Here is a 26,041-nt window from a genome sequence, read left to right as displayed (position 1 = left end):
CTTAGGGCCTCCGCTCAGGGCGAATTGCTCAAATCCGGGGCTCTTTACAGTCCCCCTGACTGGCGACCTCTCCAAACAGGCCACAAACCAGTCCCACAGAGCGCTTCAGCTGCCTGCCTGAAGCCTCCCGAGCAAAACCCCTCCGACACCCCAGCAATATCCGTGCCCCAGATGGCCCCGGGCCTATACACAGGTGGGGGGTCCTAGCACCCAATCCCACCTACCCCGAACAAGTCCTGTCCGGTTCCAAGAAACCAGCCACAGATCGCTGGTCAATTTACCCTCTGGACCTTACCACAAATCACGCTGGGCCAATCCTTTAGAATCTATATCTAAAGGTTTATTATTACAAGAAAGAAAAGCTTGAGAGTGAGGTTATTAAAGTACAGTACGTTACATGCACCGAATCTCCCAGTCCTCGATGCAGGCTCTAGCAGAGATGTTGCAGCTGCTGGTTACAAGTCCTTATTGCACATCCTACGATCAGGATGGGTTCCCAGGTCTTCCGGGCTCTTCAATCCCTGCAGTGCTGCCTCTGGGATGAAGTGCTGAGCTGAGAACAAAATGGCATCGACCACATGGCCTCTTTATACCTCCTTCCTGGACTCTTCTTGTATGCAGCCAGTCACCTGGTCAGAGGCCAAACTCTATGTTTCCTGCTGGCTGCCCTCAGGTGACAAATCCCATTCTTTGGGTGTGTCCATAGCCTATTGAGAGTCATTGTTCCACAGGGCTTTGCTACTCAGCCTGTCCATAGCAATGCTTAACCACATTCACAGAAATATTCAGCTTCCACACAGATTACAGATTCCTACCTACACACACAGACATTACATACTCACATAAATAGTGTACATAAGATTAACAAACCATAATCTCCCATTCAATACCCCACATGGCTCCCCCCATACCAATTTCTGGGGCCAACACCCCCACCTAGGGGTGCAGCAGCGATCTGGCTGCTTCCCTCCAATTCAGCAACGTGACACCCCTCCCGAATCCGGCCCCGCCCGCCAAGGTTCCCCTCCGAGCCTGGCGCCGCCCACCCAGCTTCTCCTCCTGAGCCAGGCCCCGCCCGCCCAGCTTCCCCTCCGAGCCCAGCCCCGCCCGCCCTGCATCCCCTCCGAGCCAGGCCCCGACCGCCCAGTTTCTCCTCCCGTTCCCGACCCCGCCAGCCCCGCTCCTCCTCCCAAGCCAGGCCTCGCACGCCCAGCTTCCCCTCCCAGCCAGGCCCCGCCCGCCCAGTTTCTCCTCCCGAGCCCGGCCCCGCCCGCCAAGCTTCCCCTCCCGAGCCCCACCCCGCCCACCCACCTTCCCCTCCCAGCTTGGCTCCGCCCGCCCATCTTCCCCTCCCGAGCCAGGCCCCGCCCGCCGAGTTTCCCCTCCCGAGCCCGGCCCCAACCGCCCTGCTTCCCCTCCCAGCCAGGCACCGCACGCCCAGTTTCTCCTCCCGTTCCCGGCCCCGCCCTCCCAGCTTCCCCTCCCGAGCCCGGCAACGCCCACCCAGCTTCCCCTCCCGAATCCGGCCCCGCCCGCCCAGGTTCCCCTCCCAGCCTGGCGCCGCCCGCCCAGCTTCTCCTCCTGAGCCAGGCCCCGCCCGCCCTGCATCCCCTCCGAGCCAGGCCCCGACCGCCCAGTTTCTCCTCCCGTTCCCGACCCCGCCCGCCCCGCTCTCCTCCCAAGCCAGGCCTCGCACGCCCAGCTTCCCCTCCCAGCCAGGCCCCGCCCGCCCAGTTTCTCCTCCCGAGCCCGGCCCCGCCCGCCAAGCTTCCCCTCCCGAGCCCCACCCCGCCCACCCACCTTCCCCTCCCAGCTTGGCTCCGCCCGCCCATCTTCCCCACCCGAGCCAGGCCTCGCCCGCCCATCTTCCCCTCCCGAGCCAGGCCCCGCCCGCCCAGTTTCTCCTCCCGTTCCCAGCCCGCCCGCCCTGCTTCTCCTCCCAGCCAGGCCCCGCACTCCCAGCTTCCCCTCCCGAGCCCGGCAAGGCCCACCCAGCTTCCCCTCCCGAATCCGGCCCCGCCCGCCCAGGTTCCCCTCCCAGCCAGGCCCCTCCCGCCCAGCTTCCCCTCCCAGCCTGGCCCCGCCCGCCCAGTTTCTCCTCCCGAGCCCGGCCCCGCCAGTCCTGCTTCCCCTCCCGAGCTCGGCCCCGCCCACCCAGCTTCTCCTCCCAGCCTGGCCCCGCCAGCCCAGCTTCCCCTTCCGAACCAGGCCCCGCCCGCCCAGCTTTTTCTCCCAAGCCAGGCCCCGCCTGCCCAGCTTCCCCTCCCGAGCCCGGCCCCGCCCACCCAGCTTCTCCCCCCAAGTTGGCCCCGCCCGCCCAGCTTCCCCTCCCAGCCTGGCGCCGCCCGCCCAGCTTCTCCTCCTGAGCCAGGCCCCGCCCGCCCAGCTTCCCCTCCCAGCCTGGCCCCGCCCGCCCAGTTTCTCCTCCCGTTCCCGGCCCCGCCCGCCCCGCTTCTCCTCCCAAGCCAGGCCCCGCCCTCCCAGCTTCCCCTCCCAGCCTGGCCCCGCCCACCCAGCTTCCCCTCCAAGCCTGACCCCGCCAGCCCAGCTTCTCCTCCTGAGCCAGGCCCCGCCCGCCCAGCTTCTCCTCCAAGCCAGGCCCCGCCCGCCCAGCTTCCCATCCCGAGGCAGGCCCCGCCCGCCCAGCTTCCCCTCTCAGCCTGGCCCCGCCTGCCCAGCTTCTCCTCCTGAGCCAGGCCCCGCCCGCCCACTTTCTCTTCCCGAGCCCGGCCCCGCCTTCCCAGCTTCCCCTCTTGAGCCCGGCCCCGCCACCCAGCTTCTCCTCCCAGCCTGGCCCCGCCCGCCCAGCTTCGCCTCCCAGCCTGGCGCCGCCCGCCCAGCTTCTCCTCCTGAGCCAGGCCCCGCCGGACCAATTTCTCCTGCAGAGCCCGGCCCCGCCCGCCCTGCATCCCCTCCCAGCCTGGCCCCGCCGGACCAATTTCTCCTGCAGAGCCCGGCCCCGCCCGCCCAGCTTCCCCTCCCAGCCTGGCCCCGCCTGCCCAGCTTCCCTTTCCAGCTTGGCCCCGCCCGCCCATCTTCCCCTCCCGAGTCCGTCCCTGCCCGCCCAGCTTCCCCTCCCGAGTCCGGCCCCGCCCGCCCACTTTCTCTTCCCGAGCCCGGCCCCGCCTTCCCAGCTTCCCCTCTCAAGCCCGGCCCCGCCCACCCAGCTTCTCCTCCCAGCCTGGCCCCGCCCGCCCAGCTTCCCCTCCCGAGTCCGGCCACGCCCGCCCAGCTTCCCCTCCCAGCCTGGCGCCGCCCGCCCAGCTTCTCCTCCTGAGCCAGGCCCCGCCCGCCCAGCTTCCCCTCCCAGCCTGGCCCCGACCGCCCAGTTTCTCCTCTCGTTCCCGACCCCGCCCGCCCCGCTTCTCTTCCCAAGCCAGGCCTCGCACGCCCCGCTTCCGCTCCCGAGACAGGCCCCGCCCGCCGAGTTTCTCCTCCCGAGCCCGGCCCAGCCCGCCCTGCTTCCCCTCCCAGCCAGGCCCCGCACGCCCAGTTTCTCCTCTGGTTCCCGACCCCGCCCGCCCCGCTTCTCCTCCCAAGCCAGGCCTCGGACGCCCCGCTTCCCCTCCCGAGCCAGGCCCCGCCGGCCCAATTTCTCCTGCAGAGCCCGGCCCCGCCCCCCCAGCTTCCCCTCCCAGCCTGGCCCCGCCCACCCAGCTTCCCCTCCCAGCCAGCCCCCGCCCGCCCAGATTCCCCTCCCAGCCTGGACCGCCCGCCCAGCTTCCCCTCCCAGCCTGGCCCCGCCTGTCCAGATTCTCCTCCTGAGCCAGGCCCCGCCCGCCCAGCTTTTTCCCCCAAGCCAGTCCCCGGCCGCCCTCCTTCCCCTCCCAAGCCAGGCCCCGCCTGCCCAGCTTCCCCTCCTAGCTTGGCCCCGCCCGCCCAGCTTCCCCTCCTGAGTCCCTCCCTGCCCGCCCAGCTTCCCCTCCCGAGTCCGTCCCTGCCCATGCAGCTTCCCCTCCCAGCCAGGCCCCGCCCGCCCAGTTTCTCCTCCCGTACCCGGCCCCGCCCGCCCAGTTTCTCCTCCCAAGCCAGGCCCCGCCCGCCCAGCTTCCCCTCCCAGCCTGGCCCCGCCCGCCCCGCTTCTCCTCCCAAGCCAGGCCCCGTCCTCCCAGCTTCCCCTCCCAGCTTGGCCCCGCCCGACGAGCTTCCCCTCCAAGCCTGACCCCGCCAGCCCAGCTTCTCCTCCTGAGCCAGGCCCCGCCCGCCCAGCTTCCCCTCCCAGCCAGGCCCCGCCCGCCCAGTTTCTCCTCCCGTTCCCGGCCCCGCCCGCCCCGCTTCTCCTCCCAAGCCAGGCCCCGTCCTCCCAGCTTCCCCTCCCAGCTTGGCCCCGCCCGCCCAGCTTCCCCTCCAAGCCTGACCCCGCCAGCCTAGCTTCTCCTCCCGAGCCCGGCCCCGCCCCCCATCTTCCCCTCCCGAGCCAGGCCCCGCCCGCCCATCTTCCCCTCCCAGCTTGGCCCCGACCGCCCAGCTTCCCCTCTCCAGCCAGGCCCCGTCCTCCCAGCTTCCCCTCCCAGCTTGGCCCCGCCCGCCCAGCTTCCCCTCCCAGCCAGGCCCCGCCCGCCCAGTTTCTCCTCCAGTTCCCGGCCCCGCCCGCCCCGCTTCTCCTCCCAAGCCAGGCCCCGCCCGCGCAGCTTCCCCTCCCGAGGCAGGCCCCGCAGGCCCAGTTTCCGCTCCCAGCCTGGCCCCGCCTGCCCAGCTTCTCCTCCCGAGCCCGGCACCGGCCACCCAGCTTCTCCCCCCAAGTTGGCCCCGCCCGCCCACCTTCCCCTCCTATCTTGGCCCCGCCCGCCCCGCTTCTCCTCCCAAGCCAGGCCCCGCCCGCCCAGCTTCTCCTCCCGAGTCAGGCCCCGCCTGCCCAGCTTCTCCTCCTGAGCCAGGCCCCGCCCGCCCAGCTTTTTCTCCCAAGCCAGGCCCCGCCCGCCCAGCTTCCCCTCCCAGCCTGGCCACGCCCGCCCAGCTTCCCCTCCCAGATTGGCCCCGCCCGCCCAGCTTCCCCTCCCTGCCTGGCCCCGCCTGCCCAGCTTCCCCTCCCAGCCTGGCCCCGCCAGCCCAGCTTCCCCTCCCAGCCTGGCCCCGCCCACCCAGCTTCCGCTCCCAGCTTGGCGCCGCCCCCCATCTTCCCCTCCCGAGCCAGGCTCCTCCCGCCCAGCTTCCCCTCCCAACCAGGCCCCGCGCGCCCAGCTTCCCCTCCCAGCCTGGCCCCGCCTGCCCAGCTTCCCTTTCCAGCTTGGCCCCGCCCGCCCATCTTCCCCTCCCGAGTCCGTCCCTGCCCGCCCAGCTTCCCCTCCCGAGTCCGGCCCCGCCCGCCCACTTTCTCTTCCCGAGCCCGGCCCCGCCTTCCCAGCTTCCCCTCTCGAGCCCGGCCCCGCCCACCCAGCTTCTCCTCCCAGCCTGGCCCCGCCCGCCCAGCTTCTCCTCCTGAGCCAGGCCCCGCCCGCCCAGCTTCCCCTCCCAGCCTGGCCCCGACCGCCCAGTTTCTCCTCTCGTTCCCGACCCCGCCCGCCCCGCTTCTACTCCCAAGCCAGGCCTCGCACGCCCCGCTTCCGCTCCCGAGACAGGCCCCGCCCGCCGAGTTTCTCCTCCCGAGCCCGGCCCAGCCCGCCCTGCTTCCCCTCCCAGCCAGGCCCCGCACGCCCAGTTTCTCCTCTGGTTCCCGACCCCGCCCGCCCCGCTTCTCCTCCCAAGCCAGGCCCCGTCCTCCCAGCTTCACCTCCCAGCTTGGCCCCGCCCGCCCAGCTTCCCCTCCAAGCCTGACCCCGCCAGCCCAGCTTCTCCTCCTCAGCCAGGCCCCGCCCGCCCTGCATCCCCTCCCAGCCAGGCCCCGACTGCCCAGTTTCTCCTCTCGTTCCCGACCCCGCCCGCCCCGCTTCTCCTCCCAAGCCAGGCCTCGCACGCCACGCTTCCCCTCCCGAGCCAGGCCCCGCCCGCCGAGTTTCTCCTCCCGAGCCCGGCCCCGCCCGCCCTGCATTCCCTCCCAGCCAGGCCCCGACCGCCCAGTTTCTCCTCTCGTTCCCGCCCCCGCCCGCCCCGCTTCTCCTCCCAAGCCAGGCCTCGCACGCCCCGCTTCCCCTCCCGAGCCAGGCCCCGCCCGCCGAGTTTCTCCTCCCGAGCCCGGCCCCGCCCGCCCTGCTTCCCCTCCCAGCAAGGCCCCGCACGCCCAGTTTCCCCTCCCGTTCCCGGCCCTCCCCTCCCAGCTTCCCCTCCCGAGCCCGGCAACGCCCGCCCAGCTTCCCCTCCTGAATCCGGCCCCGCCCGCCCAGGTTCCCCTCCCAGCCTGGCGCCGCCCTCCCAGCTTCCCCTCCCGAATCCGGCCCCGCCCGCCCAGGTTCCCCTCCCAGCCTGGCGCCGCCCGCCCAGCTTCTCCTCCCGAGTCCATCCCTGCCCGCCCAGCTTCCCCTCCCAGCCAGGCCCCGCCCGCCCAGTTTCTCCTCCCGCCCTGCCCCGCCCGCCCCGCTTCTCCTCCCAAGCCAGGCCCCGCCCTCCCAGCTTCCCCTCCCAGCCTGGCCCCGCCCGCCCAGCTTCCCCTCCAAGCCTGACCCCGCCAGCCCAGCTTCTCCTGAGCCAGGCCCCGCCCGCCCAGCTTCTCCTCCAAGCCAGGCCCCGCCCGCCCAGCTTCCCCTCCCGAGGCAGGCCCCGCCCGCCCAGCTTCCCCTCTCAGCCTGGCCCCGCCTGCCCAGCTTCTCCTCCTGAGCCAGGCCCCGCCCGCCCACTTTCTCTTCCCGAGCCCGGCCCCGCCTTTCCAGCTTCCCCTCTTGAGCCCGGCCCCGCCACCCAGCTTCTCCTCCCAGCCTGGCCCCGCCCGCCCAGCTTCCCCTCCCAGCCTGGCGCCGCCCGCCCAGCTTCTCCTCCTGAGCCAGGCCCCGCCGGACCAATTTCTCCTGCAGAGCCCGGCCCCGCCCGCCCAGCTTCCCCTCCCAGCCTGGCCCCGCCTGCCCAGCTTCCCCTTCCAGCTTGGCCCCGCCCGCCCATCTTCCCCTCCCGAGTCCGTCCCTGCCCGCCCAGCTTCCCCTCCCGAGTCCGGCCCCGCCCGCCCACTTTCTCTTCCCGAGCCAGGCCCCGCCTTCCCAGCTTCCCCTCTCGAGCCCGGCCCCGCCCACCCAGCTTCTCCTCCCAGCCTGGCCCCGCCCGCCCAGCTTCCCCTCCCGAGTCCGGCCACGCCCGCCCAGCTTCCCCTCCCAGCCTGGCGCCGCCCGCCCAGCTTCTCCTCCTGAGCCAGGCCCCGCCCGCCCAGCTTCCCCTCCCAGCCTGGCCCCGACCGCCCAGTTTCTCCTCTCGTTCCCGACCCCGCCCGCCCCGCTTCTACTCCCAAGCCAGGCCTCGCACGCCCCGCTTCCGCTCCCGAGACAGGCCCCGCCCGCCGAGTTTCTCCTCCCGAGCCCGGCCCAGCCCACCCTGCTTCCCCTCCCAGCCAGGCCCCGCACGCCCAGTTTCTCCTCTGGTTCCCGACCCCGCCCGCCCCGCTTCTCCTCCCAAGCCAGGCCTCGGACGCCCCGCTTCCCCTCCCGAGCCAGGCCCCGCCCGCCGACTTTCTCCTCCCGAGCCCGGCCCCAACCGCCCTGCTTCCCCTCCCAGCCAGGCCCCGCACGCCCAGTTTCTCCTCCCGTTCCCGGCCCCGCCCTCCCAGCTTCCCCTCCCGAGCCCGGCAACGCCCACCCAGCTTCCCCTCCCGAATCCGGCCCCGCCCGCCCAGGTTCCCCTCCCAGCCTGGCGCCGCCAGCCCAGCTTCTCCTCCTGAGCCAGGCCCCGTCCGCCCAGCTTCCCCTCCGAGCCCAGCCCCGCCCGCCCTGCATCCCCTCCGAGCCAGGCCCCGACCGCCCAGTTTCTCCTCCCGTTCCCGACCCCGCCCGCCCCGCTCCTCCTCCCAAGCCAGGCCTCGCACGCCCAGCTTCCCCTCCCATCCAGGCCCCGCCCGCCCAGTTTCTCCTCCCGAGCCCGGCCCCGCCCGCCCGGCTTCCCCTCCCGAGCCAGGCCCCGCCCACCCACCTTCCCCTCCCAGCTTGGCTCCGCCCGCCCATCTTCCCCTCCCGAGCTAGGCCTCGCCCGCCCATCTTCCCCTCCCGAGCCAGGCCCCGCCCGCCCAGTTTCTCCTCCCGTTCCCAGCCCGCCCGCCCTGCTTTTCCTCCCAGCCAGGCCCCGCACGCCCAGTTTCTCCTCCCGTTCCCGGCCCCGCACTCCCAGCTTCCCCTCCCGAGCCCGGCAACGCCCACCCAGCTTCCCCTCCCGAATCCGGCCCCGCCCGCCCAGGTTCCCCTCCCAGCCTGGCCCTTCCAGCCCAGCTTCTCCTCCTGAGCCAGGCCCCTCCCGCCCAGCTTCCCCTCCCAGCCTGGCCCCGCCCGCCCAGTTTCTCCTCCCGAGCCCGGCCCCGCCCGTCCTGCTTCCCCTCCCGAGCTCGGCCCCGCCCACCCAGCTTCTCCTCCCAGCCTGGCCCCGCCCGCCCAGCTTCCCCTTCCGAACCAGGCCCCGCCCGCCCAGCTTTTTCTCCCAAGCCAGGCCCCGCCTGCCCAGCTTCCCCTCCCGAGCCCGGCCCCGCCCACCCAGCTTCTCCCCCCAAGTTGGCCCCGCCCGCCCCCCTTCCCCTCCCATCCCTGCCCGGCCCGGCCAGCTTCCCCTCCCGAGTCCGTCCCTGCCCGCCCAGCTTCCCCTCCCAGCCAGGCCCCGCCCGCCCAGTTTCTCCTCCCGTTCCCAGCCCTGCCCGCCCCGCTTCTCCTCCCAAGCCAGGCCCCGTCCTCCCAGCTTCACCTCCCAGCTTGGCCCCGCCCGCCCAGCTTCTCCCCCCAAGTTGGCCCCGCCCGCCCACCTTCCCCTCCCATCCCTGCCCGGCCCGGCCAGCTTCCCCTCCCGAGTCCGTCCCTGCCCGCCCAGCTTCCCCTCCCAGCCAGGCCCCGCCAGCCCAGTTTCTCCTCCCGTTCCCAGCCCCGCCCGCCCCGCTTCTCCTCCCAAGCCAGGCCCCGTCCTCCCAGCTTCACCTCCCAGCTTGGCCCCGCCCGCCCAGCTTCCCCTCCAAGCCTGACCCCGCCAGCCCAGCTTCTCCTCCTCAGCCAGGCCCCGCCCGCCCTGCATCCCCTCCCAGCCAGGCCCCGACTGCCCAGTTTCTCCTCTCGTTCCCGACCCCGCCCGCCCCGCTTCTCCTCCCAAGCCAGGCCTCACACGCCACGCTTCCCCTCCCGAGCCAGGCCCCGCCCGCCGAGTTTCTCCTCCCGAGCCCGGCCCCGCCCGCCCTGCATCCCCTCCCAGCCAGGCCCCGACCGCCCAGTTTCTCCTCTCGTTCCCGACCCCGCCCGCCCCGCTTCTCCTCCCAAGCCAGGCCTCGCACGCCCCGCTTCCCCTCCCGAGCCAGGCCCCGCCCGCCGACTTTCTCCTCCCGAGCCCGGCCCCAACCGCCCTGCTTCCCCTCCCAGCCAGGCCCCGCACGCCCAGTTTCTCCTCCCGTTCCCGGCCCCGCCCTCCCAGCTTCCCCTCCCGAGCCCGGCAACGCCCACCCAGCTTCCCCTCCCGAATCCGGCCCCGCCCGCCCACGTTCCCCTCCCAGCCTGGCGCCGCCCGCCCAGCTTCTCCTCCTGAGCCAGGCCCCGCCCGCCCAGCTTCCCCTCTGAGCCCAGCCCCGCCCGCCCTGCATCCCCTCCGAGCCAGGCCCCGACCGCCCAGTTTCTCCTCCCGTTCCCGACCCCGCCCGCCCCGCTCCTCCTCCCAAGCCAGGCCTCGCACGCCCAGCTTCCCCTCCCAGCCAGGCCCCGCCCGCCCAGTTTCTCCTCCCGAGCCCGGCCCCGCCCGCCCAGCTTCCCCTCCCGAGCCCCACCCCGCCCACCCACCTTCCCCTCCCAGCTTGGCTCCGCCCGCCCATCTTCCCCTCCCGAGCCAGGCCTCGCCCGCCCATCTTCCCCTCCCGAGCCAGGCCCCGCCCGCCCAGTTTCTCCTCCCGTTCCCAGCCCGCCCGCCCTGCTTCTCCTCCCAGCCAGGCCCCGCACGCCCAGTTTCTCCTCCCGTTCCCGGCCCCGCACTCCCAGCTTCCCCTCCCGAGCCCGGCAACGCCCACCCAGCTTCCCCTCCCGAATCCGGCCCCGCCCGCCCAGGTTCCCCTCCCAGCCTGGCCCTTCCAGCCCAGCTTCTCCTCCTGAGCCAGGCCCCTCCCGCCCAGCTTCCCCTCCCAGCCTGGCCCCGCCCGCCCAGTTTCTCCTCCCGAGCCCGGCCCCGCCCGTCCTGCTTCCCCTCCCGAGCTCGGCCCCGCCCACCCAGCTTCTCCTCCCAGCCTGGCCCCGCCCGCCAAGCTTCCCCTTCCGAACCAGGCCCCGCCCGCCCAGCTTTTTCTCCCAAGCCAGGCCCCGCCTGCCCAGCTTCCCCTCCCGAGCCCGGCCCCGCCCACCCAGCTTCTCCCCCCAAGTTGGCCCCGCCCGCCCACCTTCCCCTCCCATCCCTGCCCGGCCCGGCCAGCTTCCCCTCCCGAGTCCGTCCCTGCCCGCCCAGCTTCCCCTCCCAGCAAGGCCCCGCACGCCCAGTTTCTCCTCCCGTTCCCGGCCCTGCCCTCCCAGCTTCCCCTCCCGAGCCCGGCAACGCCCGCCCAGCTTCCCCTCCCGAATCCGGCCCCGCCCGCCCAGGTTCCCCTCCCAGCCTGGCGCCGCCCGCCCAGCTTCTCCTCACGAGTCCATCCCTGCCTGCCCAGCTTCCCCTCCCAGCCAGGCCCCGCCCGCCCAGTTTCTCCTCCCGTTCCCGGCCCCGCCCGCCCCGCTTCTCTTCCCAAGCCAGGCCCCGCCCTCCCAGCTTCCCCTCCCAGCCTGGCCCCGCCCGCCCAGCTTCCCCTCCAAGGCTGACCCCGCCAGCCCAGCTTCTCCTCCTGAGCCAGGCCCCGCCCGCCCAGCTTCTCCTCCAAGCCAGGCCCCGCCCGCCCAGCTTCCCCTCCCGAGGCAGGCCCCGCCCGCCCAGCTTCCCCTCTCAGCCTGGCCCCGCCTGCCCAGCTTCTCCTCCTGAGCCAGGCCCCGCCCGCCCACTTTCTCTTCCCGAGCCCGGCCCCGCCTTCCCAGCTTCCCCTCTTGAGCCCGGCCCCGCCACCCAGCTTCTCCTCCCAGCCTGGCCCCGCCCGCCCAGCTTCCCCTCCCAGCCTGGCCCCGCCCGACCAATTTCTCCTGCCGAGCCCGGCCCCGCCCGCCCTGCATCCCCTCCCAGCCAGGCCCCGACCGCCCAGTTTCTCCTCTCGTTCCCGACCCCGCCCGCCCCGCTTCCCCTCCCGAGCCAGGCCCCGTCCGCCGAGTTTCTCCTCCCGAGCCCGGCCCCGTCCGCCCTGCTTCCCCTCCCAGCAAGGCCCCGCACGCCCCGTTTCTCCTCCCGTTCCCGGCCCCGCCCTCCCAGCTTCCCCTCCCTAGCCCGGCAACGCCCACCCAGCTTCCCTTCCCGAATCCGGCCCCGCCCGCCCAGGTTCCCCTCCCAGCCTGGCGCCGCCCGCCCAGCATCTCCTCCTGAGCCAGGCCCCGCCCGCCCAGCTTCCGCTCCAGAGCCCGGCCCCGCCCGCCCTGCATCCCCTCCGAGCCAGGCCCCGACCGCCCAGTTTCTCCTCCCGTTCCCGACCCCGCCCGCCCCGCTTCTCATCCCAAGCCAGGCCTCGCCCGCCCAGCTTCTCCTCCCAGCCTTGCCCCGCCCGCCCTCCTTCCCCTCCCAGGTTTGCCCCGCCCGCCCCGCTTCCCCTCCCGAGCCAGGCCCCGGCCGCCCAGATTCCCCTCCCAGCATGGCCCCGCCCGCCCAGCTTCCCCTCTTTTCCTGGCCCCGCCTGCCCAGCTTCCCCTCCCAGCCAGGCCCCGCCCGCCCAGTTTCTCCTCCCGTTCCCAGCCCCGCCCGCCCAGCTTCTCCTCCCCAGCCAGGCCCCGCCTGCCCATCTTCCCCTCCCAGCCAGGCCCCGCCCGCCCAGTTTCTCCTCCCGTTCCCGGCCCCGCCCGCCCAGCTTCTCCTCCCCAGCCAGGCCCCGCCCGCCCAGCTTCCCCTCCCAGGTTTGCCCCGCCCGCCCCGCTTCCCCTCCCGAGCCAGGCCCCGCCCGCCCAGATTCTCTTCCCGAGCCCGGCCCCGCCTTCCCAGCTTCCCCTCTCGAGCCCGGCCCCGCCCACCCAGCTTCTCCTCCCAGCCTGGCCCCGCCCGCCCAACTTCCCCTCCCAGGCTGGCGCCGCCCGCCCAGCTTCTCCTCCTGAGCCAGTTCCCGCCCGCCCAGCTTCCCCTCTCAGCCAGGCCCCCGCCCGCCGAGTTTCTCCTCCCGAGCCCGGCCCCGCCCGCCCTGCTTCCCCTCCCAGCCAGGCCCCGCACGCCGAGTTTCTCCTCCCGTTCCCGGCCCCGCCCGCCAAGGTTCCCCTCCGAGCCTGGCGCCGCCCGCCCAGCTTCTCCTCCTGAGCCAGGCCCCGCCCGCCCAGCTTCCCCTCCGAGCCCGGCCCCGGCCGCCCTGCATCCCCTCCGAGCCAGGCCCCGACCGCCCAGTTTCTCCTCCCGTTCCCGACCCCGCCCGCCCCGCTTCTCCTCCCAAGCCAGGCCTCGGACGCCCCGCTTCCCCTCCCGAGCCAGGCCCCGCCCGCCGAGTTTCTCCTCCCGAGCCCGGCCCCAACCGCCCTGCTTCCCCTCCCAGCCAGGCCCCGCACGCCCAGTTTCTCCTCCCGTTCCCGGCCCCGCCCTCCCAGCTTCCCCTCCCGAGCCCGGCAACGCCCACCCAGCTTCCCCTCCCGAATCCGGCCCCGCCCGCCCAGGTTCCCCTCCCAGCCTGGCGCCGCCCGCCCAGCTTCTCCTCCTGAGCCAGGCCCCGCCCGCCCAGCTTCCCCTCCGAGCCCAGCCCCGCCCGCCCTGCATCCCCTCCGAGCCAGGCCCCGACCGCCCAGTTTCTCCTCCCGTTCCCGACCCCGCCCGCCCCGCTCCTCCTCCCAAGCCAGGCCTCGCACGCCCAGCTTCCCCTCCCAGCCAAGCCCCGCCCGCCCAGTTTCTCCTCCCGAGCCCGGCCCCTCCCGCCCAGCTTCCCCTCCCGAACCCCACCCCGCCCACCCACCTTCCCCTCCCAGCTTGGCTCCGCCCGCCCATCTTCCCCTCCCGAGCCAGGCCTCGCCCGCCCATCTTCCCCTCCCGAGCCAGGCCCCGCCCGCCCAGTTTCTCCTCCCGTTCCCAGCCCGCCCGCCCCGCTTCTCCTCCCAGCCAGGCCCCGCACGCCCAGTTTCTCCTCCCGTTCCCGGCCCCGCACTCCCAGCTTCCCCTCCCGAGCCCGGCAACGCCCACCCAGATTCCCCTCCCGAAACCGGCCCCGCCCGCCCAGGTTCCCCTCCCAGCCTGGCCCCTCCAGCCCAGCTTCTCCTCCTGAGCCAGGCCCCTCCCGCCCAGCTTCCCCTCCCAGCCTGGCCCCGCCCGCCCAGTTTCTCCTCCCGAGCCCGGCCCCGCCCGTCCTCCTTCCCCTCCCGAGCTCGGCCCCGCCCACCCAGCTTCTCCTCCCAGCCTGGCCCCGCCCGCCAAGCTTCCCCTTCCGAACCATGCCCCGCCCGCCCAGCTTTTTCTCCCAAGCCAGGCCCCGCCTGCCCAGCTTCCCCTCCCGAGCCCGGCTCCGCCCACCCAGCTTCTCCCCCCAAGTTGGCCCCGCCCGCCCACCTTCCCCTCCCATCCCTGCCCGGCCCGGCCAGCTTCCCCTCCCGAGTCCGTCCCTGCCCGCCCAGTTTCTCCTCCCGTTCCCAGCCCCGCCCGCCCCGCTTCTCCTCCCAAGCCAGGCCCCGTCCTCCCAGCTTCCCCTCCCATCTTGGCCCCGCCTGCCCAGCTTCCCCTCCCAGCCAGGCCCCGACTGCCCAGTTTCTCCTCCCGTTCCCAGCCTCGCCCGCCCCGCTTCTCCTCCCAAGCCAGGCCCCGTCCTCCCAGCTTCCCCTCCCATCTTGGCCCCGCCCGCCCAGCTTCCCCTCCCAGCCAGGCCCCGACTGCCCAGTTTCTCGTCTCGTTCCCGACCCCGCCCGCCCCGCTTCTCCTCCCAAGCCAGGCCTCGCACGCCACGCTTCCCCTCCCGAGCCAGGCCCCGCCCGCCGAGTTTCTCCTCCCGAGCCCGGCCCCGCCCGCCCTGCATCCCCTCCCAGCCAGGCCCCGACCGCCCAGTTTCTCCTCTCGTTCCCCACCCCGCCCGCCCCGCTTCTCCTCCCAAGCCAGGCCTCGCACGCCCCGCTTCCCCTCCCGAGCCAGGCCCCGCCCGCCGAGTTTCTCCTCCCGAGCCCGGCCCCGCCCGCCCTGCTTCCCCTCCCAGCAAGGCCCCGCACGCCCAGTTTCTCCTCCCGTTCCCGGCCCTGCCCTCCCAGCTTCCCCTCCCGAGCCCGGCAACGCCCGCCCAGCTTCCCCTCCCGAATCCGGCCCCGCCCGCCCAGGTTCCCCTCCCAGCCTGGCGCCGCCCTCCCAGCTTCCCCTCCCGAATCTGGCCCCGCCCGCCCAGGTTCCCCTCCCAGCCTGGCGCCGCCCGCCCAGCTTCTGCTCCCGAGTCCATCCCTGCCCGCCCCGCTTCTCCTCCCAAGCCAGGCCTCGCCCTCCCAGCTTCCCCTCCCAGCCTGGCCCCGCCCGCCCAGCTTCGCCTCCAAGCCTGACCCCGCCAGCCCAGCTTCTCCTCCTGAGCCAGGCCCCGCCCGCCCAGCTTCTCCTCCAAGCCAGGCCCCGCCCGCCCAGCTTCCCCTCCCGAGGCAGGCCCTGCCCGCCCAGCTTCCCCTCTCAGCCTGGCCCCGCCTGCCCAGCTGTGACGGCGCGTTGGGGGTTCCCCGTCTCCTGCACCCCGAAATGGCACAAACAGACTGCACCAGCCAGTGGAATTGAGGGTGGTTTATTGCTCCTCCAGCACAGCGCAGCACAGATGTAATCTGGTTACAGGAACTGGGCTAGGATGCCTCAGGCCCCCTTGAGATGGGGGAGACTGGGCCCCTAAACTCCAGCCCCTTCCCCTAGGCTCTCCTCCATGCCCTCCGACAGCCAGCAACCAACTCCCCAACTTCCAGCCCTGCCCCCCAGCCAAGGCAGCATTCCACCTTCCTTTGTTCCTCTCCATGGGGGGTGTCTGGCCACTGGTTTGCATAGTGACTCATCCTGTTTTGCTGGGTCGTGGTACCCACGGCAGCCAGTGGGGGTTCCCCCAGAGCCAGCAGCATAGAAACCAGCCAGGTACCCCCACTACGTCACAGTTCTCCCCCCTCCGAGAGCGAACTGAGCAGGGTCACTCCGCTCGTGACCTAGGGAAGTTCGGGTCCTCTGCGTGGGAACCCGCCCCGGGGACATGGGTGCTCCCCTTGACTCGGGCCGGCCGTGGCGAGGCCCCACATGAATTGGCTTCCCTCTGTCCACTCGCCGCCCCGCTCCAGGGCGACTGGCACAGGCCTGTCCTCGGGGGTCACACCCACCCTTCCACTGGCCTTGATCTCTGGCCAGGGTCTCTCGGGCCGGGGCCATGAGCCCAGCGAGCCTTCTCTGGACAGCCAGGGCGGCTTCCACCCCCGATGCTCCATCCAGGGAGGACTTCCCCTCCCATAACTCTCTCAGCAAGCCCAGAGGGTCCTCTATCTGGGGTAGAGACCCCCAAGCCGCTTTCCTACTGTCTTGGGCCTTCCCGCCCCTCTGGCAGGAGTCACAGGACCGGCAGTACCGCTGCACGGCTGTAAAGATTCCCGGCCAATAGAAGTGCTGGAGCAGCTTCAGCCGGGTGCTCCGGATCCCCCGGTGGCCCCCAACGGGGACATCGTGGGCCAAATACAGCAGCTTGAGGCGATACTTTCGGGGGACGACCAGCTGCCGCTCTACCCTCCATGCCCTCGCCTTCCTGGGGGGGAGCCATTCACGGAACAGGAGTCCACGCTCCCGCAGGAATCTCTCCTGGCCACCTCTCCCCCGGGGCTGAGCTGCATGGAGGCCAGCCTGGTCCCTCAGCCTCTGCAAGGAGGGGTCTGCCTGCACCTCAGCCTGGAATTCAGTTGCTGAGGCAGGGATCGGGACCTGTCCCCCACCTCTGCCTAGGTCCGGAGTCCCAGCCTGGCTGGACCCCGTGTCCACTGGGATGGGACCCTGAGGATGCTGCCAGGAGTCCTTCCCTGGACCCACGTTGTCAGCCCCCCGCTGGCTCTGGCTCCAGGTAGTGACTAGAGCCCGCTGGGATTCATGGGGCCACTCCTCTAGGTCATTCCCCATCAGCACCTCGGTGGGCAAGTGCGGGTGCACCCCCACTTCCTTGAGGCCCTCCTTCGCCCCCCATTTCAGATGCACCCTGGCTACAGGCACCTTAAACGGGGACCCGTCTATGCCCTTCAGGGTCAGCTGCGCGTGGGGTAGTATCCGCTCCGGGGCCACTATGTCGGATCGGGCCAGAGTCACCTCCGCCCCCGTGTCCCAGAAGCCCGTCACCTTCCTACCATCCACCTCCAGGGGTATGAGGCACTCGCTCCGCAGGGGCCGTCCTGCCCCCACCCGGTACACGGAGAAATCCGCCTCCTGAGAATCAGACCTCCCAGGGGAGGTGCACTGAGCATCCTTCCCCTCTCTCTGAGCTGAGGTTTGCCTGCCAGCCCCTGCCTCTGGGGCAGCCTGCCCTTCCTCCCGCCCCAGCCAGTTAACCCTGGAAAGTCCCCGGTCCTGGGACCTGGTGCACTGAGCCCTCTTGTGGCCTTTTTGCCCACAGCGATGGCAAGTTAGGCTTTGGGCTGTCTCTGTCCAGGCCCTGGCTGGTTCTCTGGGGCGCAGACGACCTGTTCCTTGGTCTCGCCCCGTAGTTGACTCCCTCCGTCGCTCAGCCGAGATCCGGTCTCTGCGCGATTCCCTTTCTCTCCGGGACTCCCGTTCACACCCGGACCGGCTCTCCGTGAACTCATCCGCCAGTCTCCCGGCCTCCTGGGGGTTCTCTGGTCTCCGGTCCTTGAGCCACAGCCTCAGTTTGGGTGGGCACACTTCATAGAACTGCTCCATCATGACCAGCTTGAGCAGCTCCTCTGCGGTCTGGGCTCCGACTCCAGACACCCACTTGCGGCAGTATTGCGCCAGGCGGGAGACCAGATCCACATAGGTCTCCCGTGGCCCTTTCTGTACCCCCCGGAACTTCTTCCTGTACATCTCGGGGGTCAGCCCGAACTTGTGCAGCAGGGCCTCCTTGACTCGGTTGTAATCCCCTGGCTGTAGGTCCTCCAGCTGACTGAGCACTCCGGCCGCCTCCTGGCTCAGTGCGGGGATGAGCTCCTGCAGCCAGTCAGCTGGGGGAACCCGTTGCAGTCCACAGGCCCTCTCAAAGGCACTGAGGAACCCGTCTATGTCACCCATGTCCTTCAATTGGGCCACCACGGGCCTCTCCAAGCATCTGGCAGTCCTGGGACCCTGGGGCCCATCCGCACTTGGCGCAGCCGGTGCCCCGCCGGTTCTCCGCTCTGCCATGGCCAGCTCATGCTGCCGCTGCCTCTCTCGGTCCTGGCGGTCCCTCTCTCGGTCCTCTACTTCCAATTCCTTGATCCGCAGCTGGATCTCCAGCCGCCGCAGCTCTGCTTGGCTGGCCCCTGCCCTAGATGGGCTGCAGCTTGCAGGCCTCCTGGGGGAAGCTGTCTCATCTCTCCTGTGGGTTCCAGCGCTCCTCCCCCTCTCTGAGCCTGACACACTCTCAGGGGGGGTCTGGCTGCTTCCCCTGGGGACAAGATCCTGGCCCTGTGGCTGGTCGTTCTCTTCTAGCTGAGCAATCAGCTGGGCCTTGGTTGCTTTCTGCACAGGCAAGCCCCTCTCTCTGCACAGCCCCACCAGCTCTGCCTTCAAGAGTCGGGCGTAGGCCATCTGCCCGCTGGTCCCCTCGGTGCAGACTCACCAGTCTAGTGCTGCAGCGCCCCACGATTCCCAGGAACCGCTTCGCTCTGTCTCCAGCACGCCTGGCTCCAGGGCTCTTGCTTCTACTGTGCCTTGTCGCTCGCCGCTGGAAGCTCCATCCACGGGGTGCAGTGCATCCCACTCCTGACACCAGTGGGACGGCGCGTTGGGGGTTCCCCGTCTCCTGCACCCCGAAATGGCACAAACAGACTGCACCAGCCAGTGGAATTGAGGGTGGTTTATTGCTCCTCCAGCACAGCGCAGCACAGATGTAATCTGGTTACAGGAACTGGGCTAGGATGCCTCAGGCCCCCTTGAGATGGGGGAGACTGGGCCCCTAAACTCCAGCCCCTTCCCCTAGGCTCTCCTCCATGCCCTCCGACAGCCAGCAACCAACCCCCAACTTCCAGCCCTGCCCCCCAGCCAAGGCAGCATTCCACCTTCCTTTGTTCCTCTCCATGGGGGGTGTCTGGCCACTGGTTTGCATAGTGACTCATCCTGTTTTGCTGGGTCGTGGTACCCACGGCAGCCAGTGGGGGTTCCCCCAGAGCCAGCAGCATAGAAACCAGCCAGGTACCCCCACTACGTCACACCAGCTTCTCCTCCTGAGCCAGGCCCCGCCCGCCCACTTTCTCTTCCCGAGCCCGGCCCCGCCTTCCCAGCTTCCCCTCTCGAGCCCGGCCCCGCCCACCCAGCTTCTCCTCCCAGCCTGGCCCCGCCCGCCCAGCTTCCCCTCCCAGCCTGGCGCCGCCCGCCCAGCTTCTCCTCCTGAGCCAGGCCCCGCCGGACCAATTTCTCCTGCAGAGCCCGGCCCCGCCCGCCCTGCATCCCCTCCCAGCCTGGCCCCGCCGGACCAATTTCTCCTGCAGAGCCTGGCCCCGCCCGCCCAGCTTCCCCTCCCAGCCTGGCCCCGCCGGACCAATTTCTCCTGCAGAGCCCGGCCCCGCCCGCCCTGCATCCCCTCCCAGCCAGGCCCCGACCGCCCAGTTTCTCCTCTCGTTCCCGACCCCGCCCGCCCCGCTTCTCCTCCCAAGCCAGGCCTCGCACGCCCCGCTTCCCCTCCCGAGCCAGGCCCCGCCCGCCGAGTTTCTCCTCCCGAACCCGGCCCCGCCCGCCCTGCTTCCCCTCCCAGCAAGGCCCCGCACGCCCCGTTTCTCCTCCCGTTCCCGGCCCCGCCCTCCCAGCTTCCCCTCCCTAGCCCGGCAATGCCCACCCAGCTTCCCTTCCCGAATCCGGCCCCGCCCGCCCAGGTTCCCCTCCCAGCCTGGCGCCGCCCGCCCAGCATCTCCTCCTGAGCCAGGCCCCGCCCGCCCAGCTTCCGCTCCAGAGCCCGGCCCCGCCCGCCCTGCATCCCCTCCGAGCCAGGCCCCGACCGCCCAGTTTCTCCTCCCGTTCCCGACCCCGCCCGCCCCGCTTCTCCTCCCAAGCCAGGCCTCGCCCGCCCAGCTTCTCCTCCCAGCCTTGCCCCGCCCGCCCAGCTTCCCCTCCCAGGTTTGCCCCGCCCGCCCCGCTTCCCCTCCCGAGCCAGGCCCCGCCCGCCCAGTTTCTCCTCCCGAGCCCGGCCCCGCCCGCCAAGCTTCCCCTCCCGAGCCCCACCCCGCCCACCCACCTTCCCCTCCCAGCTTGGCTCCGCCCGCCCATCTTCCCCTCCCGAGCCAGGCCCCGCCCGCCGAGTTTCTCCTCCCGAGCCCGGCCCCAACCGCCCTGCTTACCCTCCCAGCCAGGCACCGCACGCCCAGTTTCTCCTCCCGTTCCCGGCCCCGCCCTCCCAGCTTCCCCTCCCGAATCCGGCCCCGCCCGCCCAGGTTCCCCTCCCAGCCTGGCGCCGCCCGCCCAGCTTCTCCTCCTGAGCCAGGCCCCGCCCGCCCAGCTTCCCCTCCGAGCCCAGCCCCGCCCGCCCTGCATCCCCTCCGAGCCAGGCCCCGACCGCCCAGTTTCTCCTCCCGTTCCCGACCACGCCCGCCCCGCTCCTCCTCCCAAGCCAGGCCTCGCACGCCCAGCTTCCCCTCCCAGCCAGGCCCCGCCCGCCCAGTTTCTCCTCCCGAGCCCGGCCCCGCCCGCCAAGCTTCCCCTCCCGAGCCCCACCCCGCCCACCCACCTTCCCCTCCCAGCTTGGCTCCGCCCGCCCATCTTCCCCACCCGAGCCAGGCCTCGCCCGCCGAGTTTCTCCTCCCGAGCCCGGCCCCGACCGCCCTGCTTCCCCTCCCAGCCAGGCACCGCACGCCCAGTTTCTCCTCCCGTTCCCGGCCCCGCCCTCCCAGCTTCCCCTCCGAGCCAGGCCCCGACCGCCCAGTTTCTCCTCCCGTTCCCGCCCCCGCCCGCCCCGCTCCTCCTCCCAAGCCAGGCCTCGCACGCCCAGCTTCCCCTCCCAGCCAGGCCCCGCCCGCCAAGTTTCTCCTCCCGAGCCCGGCCCCGCCCGCCCAGCTTCCCCTCCCGAGCCCCACCCCGCCCACCCACATTCCCCTCCCAGCTTGGCTCCTCCCGCCCATCTTCCCCTCCCGAGCCAGGCCTCGCCCGCCCATCTTCCCCTCCCGAGCCAGGCCCCGCCCGCCCAGTTTCTCCTCCCAGCCAGGCCCCGCACGCCCAGTTTCTCCTCCCGTTCCCGGCCCCGCACTCCCAGCTTCCCCTCCCGAGCCCGGCAACGCCCACCCAGATTCCCCTCCCGAAACCGGCCCCGCCCGCCCAGGTTCCCCTCCCAGCCTGGCCCCTCCAGCCCAGCTTCTCCTCCTGAGCCAGGCCCCTCCCGCCCACCTTCCCCTCCCAGCCTGGCCCCGCCCGCCCAGTTTCTCCTTCCGAGCCCGGCCCCGCCCGTCCTGCTTCCCCTTCCGAACCAGGCCCCGCCCGCCCAGCTTTTTCTCCCAAGCCAGGCCCCGCCTGCCCAGCTTCCCCTCCCGAGCCCGGCCCCGCCCACCCAGCTTCTCCCCCCAAGTTGGCCCCGCCCGCCCACCTTCCCCTCCCATCCCTGCCCGGCCCGGCCAGCTTCCCCTCCCGAGTCCGTCCCTGCCCGCCCATCTTCCCCTCCCGAGCCAGGCCCCGCCCGCCCAGTTTCTCCTCCCGTTCCCAGCCCCGCCCGCCCCGCTTCTCCTCCCAAGCCAGGCCCCGTCCTCCCAGCTTCACCTCCCAGCTTGGCCCCGCCCGCCCAGCTTCCCCTCCAAGCCTGACCCCGCCAGCCCAGCTTCTCCTCCTCAGCCAGGCCCCGCCCGCCCTGCATCCCCTCCCAGCCAGGCCCCGACTGCCCAGTTTCTCCTCCCGTTCCCAGCCTCGCCCGCCCCGCTTCTCCTCCCAAGCCAGGCCCCGTCCTCCCAGCTTCCCCTCCCAGCTTGGCCCCGCCCGCCCAGCTTCCCCTCCCAGCCAGGCCCCGCCCGCCCAGTTTCTCCTCCCGTTCCCGGCCCCGCCCGCCCCGCTTCTCCTCCCAAGCCAGGCCCCGCCCGCCCAGCTTCCCCTCCCAGCCAGGCCCCGACTGCCCAGTTTCTCGTCTCGTTCCCGACCCCGCCCGCCCCGCTTCTCCTCCCAAGCCAGGCCTCGCACGCCACGCTTCCCCTCCCGAGCCAGGCCCCGCCCGCCGAGTTTCTCCTCCCGAGCCCGGCCCCGCCCGCCCTGCATCCCCTCCCAGCCAGGCCCCGACCGCCCAGTTTCTCCTCTCGTTCCCGACCCCGCCCGCCCCGCTTCTCCTCCCAAGCCAGGCCTCGCACGCCCCGCTTCCCCTCCCGAGCCAGGCCCCGCCCGCCGAGATTCTCCTCCCGAGCCCGGCCCCGCCCGCCCTGCTTCCCCTCCCAGCAAGGCCCCGCACGCCCAGTTTCTCCTCCCGTTCCCGGCCCTGCCCTCCCAGCTTCCCCTCCCGAGCCCGGCAACGCCCGCCCAGCTTCCCCTCCCGAATCCGGCCCCGCCCGCCCAGGTTCCCCTCCCAGCCTGGCGCCGCCCTCCCAGCTTCCCCTCCCGAATCCGGCCCCGCCCCCCCAGGTTCCCCTCCCAGCCAGGCCCCGCCCGCCCAGTTTCTCCTCCCGTTCCCGGCCCCGCCCGCCCCGCTTCTCCTCCCAAGCCAGGCCCCGCCCGCCCAGCTTCCCCTCCCAGCCAGGCCCCGACTGCCCAGTTTCTCGTCTCGTTCCCGACCCCGCCCGCCCCGCTTCTCCTCCCAAGCCAGGCCTCGCACGCCACGCTTCCCCTCCCGAGCCAGGCCCCGCCCGCCGAGTTTCTCCTCCCGAGCCCGGCCCCGCCCGCCCTGCATCCCCTCCCAGCCAGGCCCCGACCGCCCAGTTTCTCCTCTCGTTCCCGACCCCGCCCGCCCCGCTTCTCCTCCCAAGCCAGGCCTCGCACGCCCCGCTTCCCCTCCCGAGCCAGGCCCCGCCCGCCGAGTTTCTCCTCCCGAGCCCGGCCCCGCCCGCCCTGCTTCCCCTCCCAGCAAGGCCCCGCACGCCCAGTTTCTCCTCCCGTTCCCGGCCCTGCCCTCCCAGCTTCCCCTCCCGAGCCCGGCAACGCCCGCCCAGCTTCCCCTCCCGAATCCGGCCCCGCCCGCCCAGGTTCCCCTCCCAGCCTGGCGCCGCCCTCCCAGCTTCCCCTCCCGAATCCGGCCCCGCCCCCCCAGGTTCCCCTCCCAGCCTGGCGCCGCCCGCCCAGCTTCTCCTCCCGAGTCCATCCCAGCCCGCCCCGCTTCTCCTCCCAAGCCAGGCCCCGCCCGCCCATCTTCCCCACCCGAGCCAGGCCTCGCCCGCCGAGTTTCTCCTCCCGAGCCCGGCCCCGACCGCCCTGCTTCCCCTCCCAGCCAGGCACCGCACGCCCAGTTTCTCCTCCCGTTCCCGGCCCCGCCCTCCCAGCTTCCCCTCCGAGCCAGGCCCCGACCGCCCAGTTTCTCCTCCCGTTCCCGACCCCGCCCGCCCCGCTCCTCCTCCCAAGCCAGGCCTCGCACGCCCAGCTTCCCCTCCCAGCCAGGCCCCGCCCGCCCAGTTTCTCCTCCCGAGCCCGGCCCCGCCCGCCCAGCTTCCCCTCCCGAGCCCCACCCCGCCCACCCACATTCCCCTCCCAGCTTGGCGCCGCCCTCCCAGCTTCCCCTCCCGAATCCGGCCCCGCCCCCCCAGGTTCCCCTCCCAGCCTGGCGCCGCCCGCCCAGCTTCTCCTCCCGAGTCCATCCCTGCCCGCCCCGCTTCTCCTCCCAAGCCAGGCCCCGCCCTCCCAGCTTCCCCTCCCAGCCTGGCCCCGCCCGCCCAGCTTCCCCTCCAAGCCTGACCCCGCCAGCCCAGCTTCTCCTCCTGAGCCAGGCCCCGCCCGCCCAGCTTCTCCTCCAAGCCAGGCCCCGCCCGCCCAGCTTCCCCTCTCAGCCTGGCCCCGCCAGCCCAGCTTCTCCTCCTGAGCCAGGCCCCGCCCGCCCTGCATCCCCTCCCAGCCAGGCCCCGACTGCCCAGTTTCTCCTCTCGTTCCCGACCCCGCCCGCCCCGCTTCTCCTCCCAAGCCAGGCCTCGCACGCCACGCTTCCCCTCCCGAGCCAGGCCCCGCCCGCCGAGTTTCTCCTCCCGAGCCCGGCCCCGCCCGCCCTGCATCCCCTCCCAGCCAGGCCCCGACCGCCCAGTTTCTCCTCTCGTTCCCGCCCCCGCCCGCCCCGCTTCTCCTCCCAAGCCAGGCCTCGCACGCCCCGCTTCCCCTCCCGAGCCAGGCCCCGCCCGCCGAGTTTCTCCTCCCGAGCCCGGCCCCGACCGCCCTGCTTCCCCTCCCAGCAAGGCCCCGCACGCCCAGTTTCTCCTCCCGTTCCCGGCCCTGCCCTCCCAGCTTCCCCTCCCGAGCCCGGCAACGCCCGCCCAGCTTCCCCTCCCGAATCCGGCCCCGCCCGCCCAGGTTCCCCTCCCAGCCTGGCGCCGCCCTCCCAGCTTCCCCTCCCGAATCCGGCCCCGCCCGCCCAGGTTCCCCTCCCAGCCTGGCGCCGCCCGCCCAGCTTCTCCTCCCGAGTCCATCCCTGCCCGCCCAGCTTCCCCTCCCAGCCAGGCCCCGCCCGCCCAGTTTCTCCTCCCGTTCCCGGCCCCGCCCGCCCCGCTTCTCCTCCCAAGCCAGGCCCCGCCCTCCCAGTTTCCCCTCCCAGCCTGACCCGCCCGCCCAGCTTCCCCTCCAAGCCTGACCCCGCCAGCCCAGCTTCTCCTCCTGAGCCAGGCCCCGCCCGCCCAGCTTCTCCTCCAAGCCAGGCCCCGCCCGCCCAGCTTCCCCTCCCGAGGCAGGCCCCGCCCGCCCAGCTTCCCCTCTCAGCCTGGCCCCGCCTGCCCAGCTTCTCCTCCTGAGCCAGGCCCCGCCCGCCCACTTTCTCTTCCCGAGCCCGGCCCCGCCTTCCCAGCTTCCCCTCTCGAGCCTGGCCCCGCCTTCCCAGCTTCCCCTCTCGAGCCCGGCCCCGCCCACCCAGCTTCTCCTCCCAGCCTGGCCCCGCCCGCCCAGCTTCTCCTCCCAGCCTTGCCCCGCCCGCCCACCTTCCCCTCCCAGGTTTGCCCCGCCCGCCCCGCTTCCCCTCCCGAGCCAGGCCCCGGCCGCCCAGATTCTCTTCCCGAGCCCGGCCCCGCCTTCCCAGCTTCCCCTCTTTTCCTGGCCCCGCCCGCCCAGCTTCTCCTCCCCAGCCAGGCCCCGCCCGCCCAGCTTCCCCTCCCAGGTTTGCCCCGCCCGCCCCGCTTCCCCTCCCGAGCCAGGCCCCGCCCGCCCAGATTCTCTTCCCGAGCCCGGCCCCGCCTTCCCAGCTTCCCCTCTCGAGCCCGGCCCCGCCCACCCAGCTTCTCCTCCCAGCCTGGCCCCGCCCGCCCAACTTCCCCTCCCAGTCTGGCGCCGCCCGCCCAGCTTCTCCTCCTGAGCCAGTTCCCGCCCGCCCAGCTTCCCCTCCCAGCCAGGCCCCCGCCCGCCGAGATTCTCCTCCCGAGCCCGGCCCCGCCCGCCCTGCTTCCCCTCCCAGCCAGGCCCCGCACGCCCCGTTTCTCCTCCCGTTCCCGGCCCGCCCGCCCAGCTTCCCCTCCCGAATCCGGCCCCGCCCGCCAAGGTTCCCCTCCCAGCCTGGCGCCGCCCGCCCAGCTTCTCCTCCTGAGCCAGGCCCCGCCCGCTCAGCTTCCCCTCCGAGCCCAGCCCCGCCCGCCCTGCATCCCCTCCGAGCCAGGCCCCGACCGCCCAGTTTCTCCTCCCGTTCCCGACCCCGCCCGCCCCGCTCCTCCTCCCAAGCCAGGCCTCGCACGCCCAGCTTCCCCTCCCAGCCAGGCCCCGCCCGCCCAGTTTCTCCTCCCGAGCCCGGCCCCGCCCGCCAAGCTTCCCCTCCCGAGCCCCACCCCGCCCACCCACCTTCCCCTCCCAGCTTGGCTCCGCCCGCCCATCTTCCCCACCCGAGCCAGGCCTCGCCCGCCCATCTTCCCCTCCCGAGCCAGGCCCCGCCCGCCCAGTTTCTCCTCCCGTTCCCAGCCCGCCCGCCCTGCTTCTCCTCCCAGCCAGGCCCCGCACGCCCAGTTTCTCCTCCCGTTCCCGGCCCCGCACTCCCAGCTTCCCCTCCCGAGCCCGGCAACGCCCACCCAGCTTCCCCTCCCGAATCCGGCCCCGCCCGCCCAGGTTCCCCTCCCAGCCTGGCCCCTCCAGCCCAGCTTCTCCTCCTGAGCCAGGCCCCTCCCGCCCAGCTTCCCCTCCCAGCCTGGCCCCGCCCGCCCAGTTTCTCCTCCCGAGCCCGGCCCCGCCAGTCCTGCTTCCCCTCCCGAGCTCGGCCCCGCCCACCCAGCTTCTCCTCCCAGCCTGGCCCCGCCCGCCAAGCTTCCCCTTCCGAACCAGGCCCCGCCCGCCCAGCTTTTTCTCCCAAGCCAGGCCCCGCCTGCCCAGCTTCCCTCCCGAGCCCCGCCCCGCCCACCCAGCTTCTCCCCCCAAGTTGGCCCCGCCCGCCCACCTTCCCCTCCCATCCCTGCCCGGCCCGGCCAGCTTTTCCTCCCGAGTCCGTCCCTGCCCGCCCAGCTTCCCCTCCCAGCCAGGCCCCGCCCGCCCAGTTTCTCCTCCCGTTCCCAGCCCCGCCCGCCCCGCTTCTCCTCCCAAGCCAGGCCCCGTCCTCCCAGCTTCACCTCCCAGCTTGGCCCCGCCCGCCCAGCTTCCCCTCCAAGCCTGACCCCGCCAGCCCAGCTTCTCCTCCCAAGCCAGGCCTCGCACGCCGAGTTTCTCCTCCCGAGCCCGGCCCCGCCCGCCCTGCATCCCCTCCCAGCCAGGCCCCGACCGCCCAGTTTCTCCTCTCGTTCCCGACCCCGCCCGCCCCACTTCTCCTCCCAAGCCAGGCCTCGCA

General features: G+C 73.2%; 1 protein-coding gene across 9 annotated transcripts in view; it reads right to left on the bottom strand.

The window, feature by feature from the left end:
• Positions 1–323: 323 nt before the first annotated feature.
• LOC102458302 (non-structural maintenance of chromosomes element 3 homolog) overlaps positions 324–26,041 on the bottom strand; it is a 175,814-nt gene continuing 150,096 nt past the window's right edge. The window contains exon 10 of one of the 9 annotated variants that reach the window (XR_016348055.1): positions 324–553. The gene's annotated coding sequence lies outside the window, so the exon portion shown is untranslated. Of the gene's footprint in view, positions 554–587; positions 708–26,041 lie in introns of those variants that run through there. The other 8 variants (XM_089774032.1, XM_089774043.1, XM_089774044.1 and 5 more) reach the window with 8 other exon arrangements.

The sequence above is a fragment of the Pelodiscus sinensis genome, chromosome 29 (genome assembly GCF_052426305.1).
Source record: "Pelodiscus sinensis isolate ZL-2025 chromosome 29, ASM5242630v1, whole genome shotgun sequence".
NCBI lineage: Eukaryota > Metazoa > Chordata > Testudines > Trionychidae > Pelodiscus > Pelodiscus sinensis.
This window is presented reverse-complemented; position numbering and strand designations above follow the sequence as displayed.